The 12,269-nt window shown below is 41.3% G+C and overlaps 1 non-coding gene across 1 annotated transcript; it reads right to left on the bottom strand.

The window, feature by feature from the left end:
- Positions 1 to 10,598: 10,598 nt before the first annotated feature.
- Positions 10,599 to 10,702, bottom strand: LOC111539552. Its single transcript, XR_002730714.1, has one exon. It is a non-coding gene; the product is annotated as a U6 spliceosomal RNA (small nuclear RNA).
- Positions 10,703 to 12,269: the final 1,567 nt, after the last annotated feature.

The raw sequence follows: 12,269 nt of genomic DNA, 5'->3' as shown, positions 1-12,269 counted from the left end.
ACTCTGTCACACAGTCTGGAGTGTGATGGTGCAATCACAGCTCACTGCAACCTCGACCTCCAGGCTCAAGCAATCCTCCTGCCTCAGCCTCTCAGGTAGCTGGGATTGCAGGTGCACACCACCACACTTGGCTAATTTATGCATTTTTATAGAGATGGGTCTCACTGTATTGCCCAACTGGTCTCAAACTCCTAGGCTCAAGCAATCCGCCTGTCTCTACTTCCCAAAGTGCTGGGATTACAGGCATGAGCCACTAGGTCTGGCCTCAAATATCTTTAATTTCCCTTGTCTTGTGGCTTTCTACCAAGAAGAGGCCTAGATCTTTCTTTTATTAGTTTTCTATCATTGCATAACAACCTATCCCAACACAAAATGGCTTAAAACAATAAGGATTCGGGGAGCTGGTACCATCCGGAGGTCCGCTCACTTCGGTGTCTGGCAGTTGCTGCTGGCTGTGGCCTGGGCCCCCAGCCTGGGCTTCCCTCTGACACGATGGCTGGGTTTCAAGGACAAGTGACCAGAGAGACAGAGAGTCAAGCAGAAGCCGAGTTGCTTTCACGACCTCAGAAGTCACATAGTATCACTTCCACCGCATCTGATGGGTCAAGGTAGTTATAAAAGTTGGCCTGGGTTCAAGGGGAGGAGCACAGACCCTGCCTCTTGATGGAGAGGCGTCAGTTTACACTGTGAGGCAAGTGGGTGGGATGGGATATGCACTCAGTCTATCACAGATCCTGACAAACAGGCAGCCTAGCAGGTGCTCCTTTCTGGAGGAGAATTGATTCTTTCTAACCAATTGGATTCTTCTAGAATGTATGAGAATGGCCTTAACCAATGTGTCTACTATGAAAGCAGAGCAGGAGCAAAAGTTACTGTACTTTTCAACTTTTGTATAGCTAGTACTATGCTTTTTTCTTTACTTGTTCAAATATTATCAGCCCCTAAAACATGGAATATACAAGCAGTCTTAAAAATCTAGCCAAGTGACTGGAGGCAGTGGCTCACACCTGTAATCCCAGCACTTTGGGAGGCTGAGGGAGGTGGATCATTTGAGGCAGGAGTTTGAGACCAGTCTGGCCAACGTGGTGAAGCCCTGTCTCGACTAAAAATACAAAAAACTAGCCGGGCATAGTGGTACTTGCCTGTAATCCTAGCTACTCAGGAGGCTGAGGCAAGAGAATTGCTTGAACTCACTTGCAGTGAGCCGAGATCGCAACACGGCACTCCAGCCTGGGCGATGAGAAGGAAAAAAAAAAAAAAAATCTAGCCAAGTCTCTTTTTCTTAACATTTAGCGTGTTTTTCCCTCCAGTGACATGGGTCATGGCCTCTCCTGCTTCACTTTGTCTTGTGATCCCATAACCTATAAGCCAGTCAGGGCCCTGAACCCATAACCAATAGGCCAGTATTGGCACCAGCTTCATCCACAGTTTCATCAATAAACTCCTGTAACTCAGAGCAGATTTGACAAAGGTCAGGGGTGCTACATTATCCCTGCATATGTGTAGACAGAACTATTGTCTGGCTAGTGTATATTCCTGGGATGAAGCACATGTAACTCATACCTTGAAGAAATAAAGGCAATATCCTATTTGACAGTTCAAAATACTTATTCTCCTTGTCCTGATAGAAAATATCTACTTCCCAGAACTGAGCAAGAAAACGTAATAAAGTGGAAAAGCCTCTTGAAGAAGACGTGATGACGTTTTTGCTTTGAAAGAGAATGGCAGGTCGCTTTTAATGGTCACATCACACACGGTGTTCTTCTGAGAAAGTGGCGGTAAATCGAGGAAACCCTTAATGTTTTCTTCCGTGTAACCAGAGAAAGTGCTAAGCGCACCGAGTTGCAGATTATCACCTGCTAAGGTTTTCAATCTCGTGTATGTGCGCAGAGCACCAAGGCTCACAGCAATTTCCGTCCTATCTGGAGCTGTGCATAGAGTGAGGGGAGATGGCGCCGTCCATTACAGAGAGCCTCCTTGTTTCTTTGTTACCAAAGAAAATAAGCCTTCTCCCCGTTCCCTGTGACCACTTGTTTTCCATTGTCACTACATAAGTAGCTCTGTGGTTTCAGCCATCATTTTCCTAAGGAGTGAGTTATTTAAGTTCTCTAATTTAATCATCCTGAGATTGTCTTCCTACCTCAATTTAATAAAGGAAATTAAAATGTATTTTCTTTTTGTTAGTATCCTCAACTGCTATCTGCTTAAAAATGTGCATATAATTGGCCACTGGAAAGTATGAGAAACAGATCATGTTTACAAAGAAGTGTCTCTCTTTTTAAAAAGCATGTGAATAAAATTTTAAAATCCCCATGAGGAAAAAAAATCTGCCAGAATTTTAAGTTGAAAGAGATTTCATTTCATAGCAAGAACTGGTAATGTAAAATGATCTTTCCAAATATAAACCCACAGCTTCCTGGTAATTGTGTTATTTTTAAGACAAATAAGGTATTTTTTCTAATTTAGTGTTTTCCAAAAACCCTTTCTGCAGTCTGTCTGGGAGCAATCAATGGAACTAAATTCATGCCACCTGTTCCCATTGGTCTTCAACCCTATGTATCTGGAAAATTGCGCTAGTCATCTTTCCCCAGGATGGATGATTCTGAAACCATAAATACTCTTTTTATTTTTGAGTAAGAGACATTAAGATTTTTAAACTACTTGGAAGATTGATAATTAATTTCTTTTTTCATCAAGGAAAACATACACTGATGTTTTTAAACAGCCTTATTGAGATATAATTAAAAGAGTATGCAATTTGCTTATTTAATGTATATAATTCACATTTTTTATATATTCACAGAATTGTGCAACCCCCACCACCATTCACTTTTAGAACATTTTTGTCTCTCAAAAAAAACCCAACAACAACATCAACAAAAAACCAGCCCTATATCCGTTAGTAATCATTCCCATGCCTGCACTAACTCCCAGGCCTAGGCACACATTAATCTACTTTATGTCTCTGTTGATTTGTCTTTTATGGACGTTTCATATAAAAGGACTTATACAATATGTGATATTTTGGGACTGGTTTATTTTACTTGGCATAATGTTTTTGAGGTTCATCCAAGTTACAGTCTCTATCAGTACTTCTACTTCATTGCTTTTTATTGACAAATAATATTCAATTATTCAGCTATACCACATTTTCTTAATCTATTCATCAGTTGATAAATGTCTAGATTGATTTCACTTTTTAATTATTATGAATAATGCTGCTACAGGCATTCATGTTCAAGCTTGTGTGTGGACATATGTTTTCCGTTCACTTGGGTGTATACCTATGAGTGGAATTGCTGGGTCATATGGTAATTCTACATTTAACTTTTTTTGGGAACTAGCAGACTACTTTTCACAGGGCTACACTGTTTTACAATTCCACTAACAGTGCATGAGGGTTCCAATTTCTCCATGTACTCACCAATATTTGTTAGAGTCTGTATTTTTTACTATAGTCATCCTAGTGGGTATAAAGTGGTATCTTGTAATTTGACTTGCATTTCCCTAATGACTAATGATATTTAGCATATTTTCATGGGCTTATTGGCATTCTATGTCTCTTATTTCAAAAAATGTCTACTCAAATATTTTGCCCAATTTTTTAATTGGGTGTTTTTCTTTGTTTTTTGTTTTTGAGACAGCGTCTCGCTCTGTCACCCAGGCTGGAGTGCAGTGCCACAATCTTGGCTCACTGCATCCTCCACTTCCTGGACTCAAGTGATTCTCCTGCCTCAGCCTCCCAAGTACTTGGGACTACAGGTGCCCACCACCACGCCCAGTTGATTTTTTTTTTTTTTTTTTTTGTATTTTGTTGTAGAGATGGGATTTCACTATGTTAGCCAGGATGGTCTCGATCTCCTGACCTCATGATCCACCTGCCTAGGCCTCCCACAGTGCTGGGATTACAGGTGTGAGCCACCGCGCCTGGCTCATTGGGTTGTATTTTAATTCTCAAGAGTTTTTTATACAATGTGGAAGCACATCCTTTATCAGATATATGATTTGCAAATATTTTCCCTCATTCTGTAGGTTGGCATTTCACTTTCTTGATAACATCCTTCCATGCATAAAAGTGTTTAATTTTGATGTAGTCCAATTTTATCTGTTTTCTTTTGTTTCTTATAATGCGGATATTATATCTAAGAAATCTCTTCTAAGAGTTTTATAGTTTTGTTTTTTGGATTTTTTTGTTTGTTTGTTTTCAGATGCAGTCTCACTGTGTCTCCCAGGCTGGAATGCAGTGGTGCGATCCCGGCTCACTGCAATCTCCGCCTCCCGGGTTCAAGCAATTCTCCTGCCTCAGCCTCCCGAGTAGCTGGCATTACAGGCGCCTGACACCACGCCCAGCTAATTTTTGTGTTTTTAGTACAGACGGCGTTTCACCATGTTGGTCAGGCTCATCTTGAACTCCGGATCTCAAATGATCCGCCCTCCTCGGCCTCCAAAAGTGCTGGGATTACAGGCATGAGCCACCGTGGCCAGTGAGTTTTATAGTTTTAACTCTTGCATTTAGCTCTCCAACCCATTTGGAGTAAATGTTTGCATATGATATGCAATGCATTCTTTTACATGAGGATATCCAGTTGTTCCAGCACCATTTGTTGAAAAGATTATTCTTTTTCCACTGAATTGTTCTGGCACCCTTGTAGAAAACCAACTGATGATAAAAGTAAAGCTTTATTTCTGGATTCTCAATTCTATTCCATTGACTTATGTGACTATATCTATGTCAGTACCACACTGTATTGATTACTATAACTTTTTAAAATTTATTTTTTATTCATTTTCTTTTTTTTGAGACAAAGTCTTGCTGTGTCGCCCAGGCTGGAGTGCAGTTGGCATGGTCACAGCTCACTGCAGCCTCTGCCTTCCTGGCTCAGGTGATCCTCCCACCTCAGCTTCCTGAGTACCTGGGACCACAGGTGTGTGCCACCACACCTGGCTAATTTTTAATTTTTTTTTTTTTTTTTTTTTTTTTGTAGAGATGAGGGCCACCCTATGTTGCCCGGTATGGTCTCAAACTCCTGGACTCAAACGATCCTCTCATCTTGGCCTCCCAAAGTGCTAAGGTTACAAGCATGAGCCACAGCAACTGCCCTGATCACTGTAACTTTGGTAGCAAGTTTTGAAATCAGGAAATGTGAGTCCTCCAACTTTTTTTTTCTTTTCCAAGGTTGTTTTGTCTATTCTGGGTCCCTTGAACTTTCATGAGAATTTTAGAATAAGTTTATCAATTTCTACCACAGACCAGCTGGGATTATGATGGAGACTGTGTTGAATCTATAAATCCATTTGGGGAATGTTGCCATTTTAGTGATATTAAATCTTCCAAGCAACGATTTATACCATTCTAATGCATTTATTGAGGACTTTTGAATTTATTTCAGCAACATTTTATAGTTTTCAGTGTATAAATTGTGTATTTTTGTTAAATTTGTGCCAAACTATTTTATTGTTTTTGATGCTATTATCAATTGAATTATTTTAATTTCCTTTTTGTAATATTTATTGTTAGTGAGTAGAAATAAAATTGACTTTGAATATTCATCTTATATCCTGTTACCTTGATGAACTTGTTTACTAGTTCTAACAGTTTTTTAGTGGATTCCTTGGGATTTTTTGTATACAAGATCATGTCATCTGTAAAAAGAGGTTGTTTTAATTCTTCCTTTCTACTATGGATGCTTTATTCTATTAACAGTGTGTATTACATTAATTGATTTCTGACTGTAAACTCACCTTGTATTTCTGGTATAAATTCCACTTGCTCATGGTGTATAAACCTCCTTATAAGTTGCCACATTCTGTTTGCCAGTATTTTATGTTTGTATTTATGTGAATTTTTGTGTTCATCAGGGATGTTGGTCCTTTTTTCTTTTCTTGTAATGTATTTGATTTTGGTATCAGGGTAAATACTAGCCTCAAAGAATGAGTTGGGAAGTGTATCAGTGAAGCCACTCGGATTTGAGTTTTCTTTTACAAGAAGTTTGAAAATTACTAATTTGATCTCTTTACTGGATATAGGCTGATTCAGATGTTCTACTTCTCTAATCAGTTTCAGTAGTACATGTCTTTCTATGAATTTTCCATCTCATCTAAATTATCTGCTGTTTTTGGTATGCAGCCCATGGTATGCCCTTATAATCCCTTGTATTTCTGTAAAGTCAGTAGTAGCGTCTCCTCTTTCATTTCCGATTCTAGCAATTTGAGCCTTCTCTCTTTTTCTTTTGGTCTATCTAGCTAAAGCTTTGTCATTTTTGTCCATCTTTCAATAATCAACTTTGGTTTTACTGATTGTCTCTATTGTTTTCCCAGTCTTGATTTTATTTTATTAATTTCTACTCTAATCTTCATTCTTTTCTTTCTTCTACTTGCTTCAGTTTAGTTTGCTCTTCTTTTGCCAGAGTCTTAAGGTAGAAGTTTAGGTTACTGATTGGAGATCTTTCTTCTTTGTTAATATAGGCATTTATAGCTATAACTATAAAATTCCCTCTAAGCACTACTTTAGCTGTATCCCATAAGTTTTGGTATGCTGTGTCTTTATTTTCATTTAGCTCAAAGTACTTTGTGATTTCCTTTGGATTTCTCTGCCAGCTCAAATTTACTGTTGAGCCCCTTTATAAATTTTTCATTTCTGTTTGTACTTTCTATGTCCAGAATTTCTATTTGGTTTTTTTTAATAGTTTCTCTTTATGGATACTTTCTTTGTTGTTGTTGTTTTTGTTTGTTTGTTTTGTTTTGTTGAGACAGGATCTCGCTCTGTGGCCCAGGCTGGAGTGCAGTGGCATGATCTCGGCTCACTGCAATCTCTGTCTCCCAGGTTCAAGTGATTCTTCTGCCTCAGCCTACCAAGTAGCTAGGATTACGGGTGCCCACTACCATGTCTGGCTAATTTTTGTATTTTTAGTAGAGAAAGCATTTCACCATGTTGGCCAGGCTGGTCTTGAATTCCTGACCTCAAGTGATCCACCTGTCTTGGCCTTCCAAAGTGCTGGGATTACAGGTGTGAGCCACCGTGCCTGACCTTTTCTTTCTCTTGTTTTTCAACTGGCACTTGTGAACATTTTTAGCTATTTTCTCCTAATAAGACATTGCTATCATATCTTCCTTTAGTTTTCTTTTCTTTTCTTTTCTTTTTTTTGAGACAGAGTCTCGCTCTCTCACCCAGGCTGGAGTGCAGTGGCCGGATCTTGGCTCACTGCAAGCTCTGCCTCCCAGGTTCACGCCACTCTCCTGCCTCAGCCTCCCGAGTAGCTGGGACTACAGACGCCCGCCACCTCGCCCGGCTAGTTTTTTGTATTTTTTAGTAGAGATGGGGTTTCACCGGATTAGCCAGGATGGTCTCGATCTCCTGACCTCGTGATCCGCCCGTCTCGGCCTCCCAAAGTGCTGGGATTACAGGCTTGAGCCACCGCGCCCGGCCCTTCCTTTAGTTTTCTAAGAAAGATTTTCTTTATTTCTTTGAACATACTTGGAATAGCTGTTTTAGTCTTTTATTTTATTTTATTTTATTTTATTTATTTTATTATATTTTATTTTATTTTATTTTGACGGAGTCTTGCTCTGTCACCCAGGCTGGAGTGCAGTGGCGCAATCTCTGCTCACTGCTACCTCCCCGTCCCGGGTTCACACCATTCTCCTGCCTCAGCCTCCCAAGTAGTTGGGACTACAGGTGCCGGCCACCTCGCCTGGCTAATTTTTTAAATTTTTAGTAGAGACGGGGTTTCACAATGTTAGTCAGGATGGTCTCGATCAGAATAGCTGTTTTGAAGCCTTGTCTGCTGGGTCCACTCTCTGGACCCGTTCAAAGGCAGTTTCGATGGCTGGCTTTATTTTTTCTCGTGGATGGGTCACACTTTCTTATTTTTTTGTTTTGTTTTTTTGTTGTTGTTGTTGTTGTTGTTGTTGTTTTTTTTTGCATGCCTTGCAATTTTTTTTGTTGAAAACTGAAAATTTTAGGTAATATTTTGTAGCAACTGTGGATACTGACGCCACTGCTAGGGGTGGCGGTGGTTATTGTTTGCTGGGGTTTATTTATTTGCTTAGTGACTTGACTACAGTAATCCTGCAAAGTCTGTGTCCCTTGCAGTGTGCAGCCTCTGACATTCAACCTCACATTTCTCTGACCTTGTTACTGTCTTTTAGCCTGGCCACTTAGGCTAGGAATCACTTCTGGCAGGTCACTTTCTTATTATTCAGATGTTGTACTTAAGCCTGCTTAGCAGTTAGATGTTTATTGTGGGAAATGTGTGTGGCTTGAAGGTTGCTAGCACAGTTGTGGGGGAAGGAGTTACCTTTTTCTCTCGTGTTCTAGTATCTTAGAGCTCTGTGGTCACTCCTCTGATCACACCCTGGAAAGGTACAGCCTTGGACATGTACACAGTCTTCCAGACTGCCAGGGAAGACTGCAATATTATTATTTATTTTTATTTGTTTCTTTTTTGAGATAGGGTCTCATCCTGTCACCCAGCCTGAGTGCATAGCTCACTACAGCCTCAACCTCAAGGCTCAAGTGATCCTCCCACCTTAGCCTCCCTAGTACCTGGGACTACAGATGTGCGCCACCACGCTCAGCTAATTTTTAAATTTGTATTTTTAGAGATGACGTCTTGCTTTGTTGCCCAGGCTGATCTCCAACTCCTTGCTTCAAGTGATCGTCCTGCCTCAGCCTCCCAAAGTGCTGGGCTTGCAGGCGCCAGCCATCATGCCTGGCCTCTTTGCCATCTTGGCTTGCCTCTCCCCTGGGGCAGAACCCGTGCAAAACTGCAAGGAGCTGGGATCAGGGACCCACGTTTCCCAGAGTGATGAATGCCCGGATCTGCAAGTGGGTACTAGGGGTGGCGGCTGTGGCAGCTGTGGATAAGCCTGTTCTTCTTGGCTTGTCCATTGCAGCATGGAACCTCCCTGCTACTCGTGAGTGAGCTGGGGTGGGGGCGACAGTGGTCCCAGTATTCTTAGCCTGCTTCACTTGGAGTAGAGGTTCTACCCTACAAGCAAGGGAGGCAAGATGGGGAAAGGGAGGTTGGTACTGCCTAGAATAGAGCTTCGGCAACACAGGGCCGGGCGCAGGAGGGGTGAAATCAGAGCCTTAGACTGGCAGGTTGGCGGGGGGATGAAAAGAGAGTCCCTATCGTCTTGGCCACACCTGCCCAGAGTGGAGGGTGCAGAACAGGTAGCACTTCCATTAACACTGAGCAGGGGATGCAGAGGGTAAGGAAGCAGGAGGTGGCTCAACTGCCACAGACCCTTCCTAAGAAGGTTTAATATATTTTTTGAGGGACTTTTTCTTTGTTTCCTGTACACCCTTTGAACAATATCCAGGGGCTTTAAATTATTGCCTTTTTATGATTTTCACCACTTGAGTTGTTTTGCTGGAGAGAGGGTCTGCTGAGCTTGCTTCACCATTCTGAATGTCCTGTCCTACACGGACGGTTTTTTCAACCTCCATATTTGATTGGATTGATGGTCTTTTGACTGCTCCATTTGGGAGGAATGAAAGCTAAGAAAGTCATTAAGGGCCAAAGGATGGGAAGTAATGACTTGTGGATGTTGCCTGCAAATAGCAGTTGCTTAACGCAAACTCTGGTTGCCTCTTAAAATTTTAAATGATGTCATATTCTCTCCACTCCACCCTCAAAAGTTATCAAAACAGAATGCTGGTAGCTCACTTTCATTTCATATCACAAATAAGTGACACACAGTATTTTCAAGTTGGAAGGAGACATCAGACAAATGAGGAAATAAGTCCCAAGAGGACAGGACTTGCTATTCTAGTTTTCCAATTATTGTAGGAACTAGGAAGTGGTAGTCAAACACAAATGATGTCTTTAAAATGGTATTTTCAAATCGAGTACTGTTTCTGGGTAGCACAAACTATTTATAACTCAGCAGGGTCATAGCAGGCTTTATATTCTCCAAAGAATGCATTTTCTTTCCCGAGACAGAGGGCCCTAGACAAAGAGCTGAATCAAGACATTCCTTCACATCAGCAACAATTTGAAAGTTCTGTTCAAATACAATTTGAAATCTAAAGAACTCAGATGTAGCATTTTAAAATAGAAAGATAATTCTCTACTTCAAAAGTTATCATGTCAGTTCTGTTTCTTTAAAAACAAGCCAGTCATATTAAGAAATATTTCTTTTTTCTTTTTTGAGATGAAATTTCACTCTCGTTTCCCAGGCTGGAGTGCAATGGTGCGATCCTGGCTCACTGCAACCTCCACCTCCCAGGTTCAAATGATTCTCCTGCCTCAGCCTCCCAAGTAGCTAGGATTACAGGCATGTGCCACCACGCCTGGCTAATTTTGTATTTTTTAGGAGAAATGGGGTTTCACCATGTTGGTCAGGCTGGTCTCGAACTCCTGACCTCTGGTGATCTACCGGCCTCAGCCTCCCAAAGTGCTGGGATTACAGACATGAGCCACTACACCCAGCTATTTTTTGTATTTTTAGTAGAGACGGGGTTTCACCATGTTGGCCAGGCTGATCTTGAACTCCTGACCTCAAGTGATCTGCCTGCCTTGGCCTCCCAAAGTGCTGAGATTACAGGCGTGAGCCACCGAGTCCAGCCAATATTTTAATTTAAAAAAATTGTTTTAAATTTAAACCGCTTCATGAATTTGCATGTTATGCTTGCACAGGGGTCATACTAATCTTTCATTTATTCCAATTTTAGTATATGTGCTGCTGAACCAAGCACTCTAAATTTTGTCTTACCACAATCCTTTGAAGTAGAAAGTAGTAACAGTATTAGTACTCATAGTGGAAGTTGGGTTTTAGTTTTACCTCTGTCAGTTATTGACTCTAAACCTTGGGGAAAAATCATTTAATCTTCTTGTGCCTCTGTTTCCCCAGAAGCTACACCCTTAGCATCCTGTGGTATTCTAGAACACTATTACTTCTAAATGTTTTGCAGAATGCTATTAAACATTAGGAGTGGTAGAGTATTCACACCTTCATTTTGGAGGTGAGGAAACCAGACCGTCTGCATGTTTACTATTTGGCCAGTATCAGACAGCCAGGGAACAGGAGACCCAGGGCTTGAACCCAGGTGTCTCCTGGCAAATCTGTGCTCTGGACACAGAGTGAAAGTCAATGGGCTCTAACACACATTGATTACTACAGTGTTCCAGGAGCTACAAGATGAGCAAAATAAGGCCTCATCCTCAGGGCTTTTCCATGCCGCCTCCTGGCCCTTCCCACTCCTTCCTGTTGCACGTGGTGTCTACTCCACCACAGACTGGTCTCAACATCGACATCAAGAATGTAACAGCCTGTCTTGGTGTCTACCAATGCTTTGCCTCTGCATAAGTCATTCAATTTCTCTGTGCCTTGGTTTTCACTTGAAAAAACAAAACAAAACAAAAAAACCTTCCAACTGCGATATGATGCAGCAAAGCCCAGCTGACTGCATAACGAATGTGAAACTTTAAAGCGCAAGAATGGAGTATGGTACCTGTTTCTAGTGACACCGTTTCTCCAAAGCACCTCTATGTAACAATGGTTTTCATATCCTCATAAATATACTACGACGTAGCACACTGGGAGTATAGTTACAACAAAAATGTCCCGTGTAATAAAGATTGTCTTGGCGGGGCAGGTGGCTCATGCCTGTAATCCCAGCACTTTGGGAGGCCAAGGCAGATGGATCATGAGGTCAGTAGGTCAAGACTATCCTGGCCAACAGGGTGAAACACCATCTCTACTGAAAATACAAAAATTAGCTGGGCATGGTGGCGGTCATCTGTAATCCCAGCTACTCAGGAGGCTGAGGCAGGAGAATCACTTGAACTCAAGAGGCGGAGGTTGCAGTGAGCCGAGAAAGTGCCATTGCACTCCAACCTGAGCGGCAGAGCGAGACTCCCTCTCAATAAATAAATAAATAAATAAATAAATAAATAAATAAATAAATAAATAAATAAAGGTTGTCTCCAGTCTTTGTCTATGTAGCTTGCACCTCCTGTAAGAAGAATAACCCTCTTCTATAGAAATTTCACATAATAACATGTAAGTCAAGAATGAAGCCAGTAGGACAAGAGAAGACGTGAACTGTAAGAGATCTCCCACGCAGCTTTGTTCTACAGTGCCATTCATGTCTCTTTTCCATGAAGGCAAGCATTTCATTCCCTAACGCTGAGCTGACCACAGTGATTGAAGCCTTGATATAACGCATCGGAAGCTCAGGGGAGAGTTTAACTGGGAAGAGGTGTCTCAGTGATCTATTGCTACATAACAAATCACCTCCAAAACTTAGTGGCCTAAGCAAT

Source organism: Piliocolobus tephrosceles, chromosome 2 (genome assembly GCF_002776525.5).
Source record: "Piliocolobus tephrosceles isolate RC106 chromosome 2, ASM277652v3, whole genome shotgun sequence".
Taxonomy (NCBI): domain Eukaryota; kingdom Metazoa; phylum Chordata; class Mammalia; order Primates; family Cercopithecidae; genus Piliocolobus; species Piliocolobus tephrosceles.
Note: the sequence above shows the minus strand (reverse complement) of the source record. Positions and strands in the feature narration are given on the sequence as shown.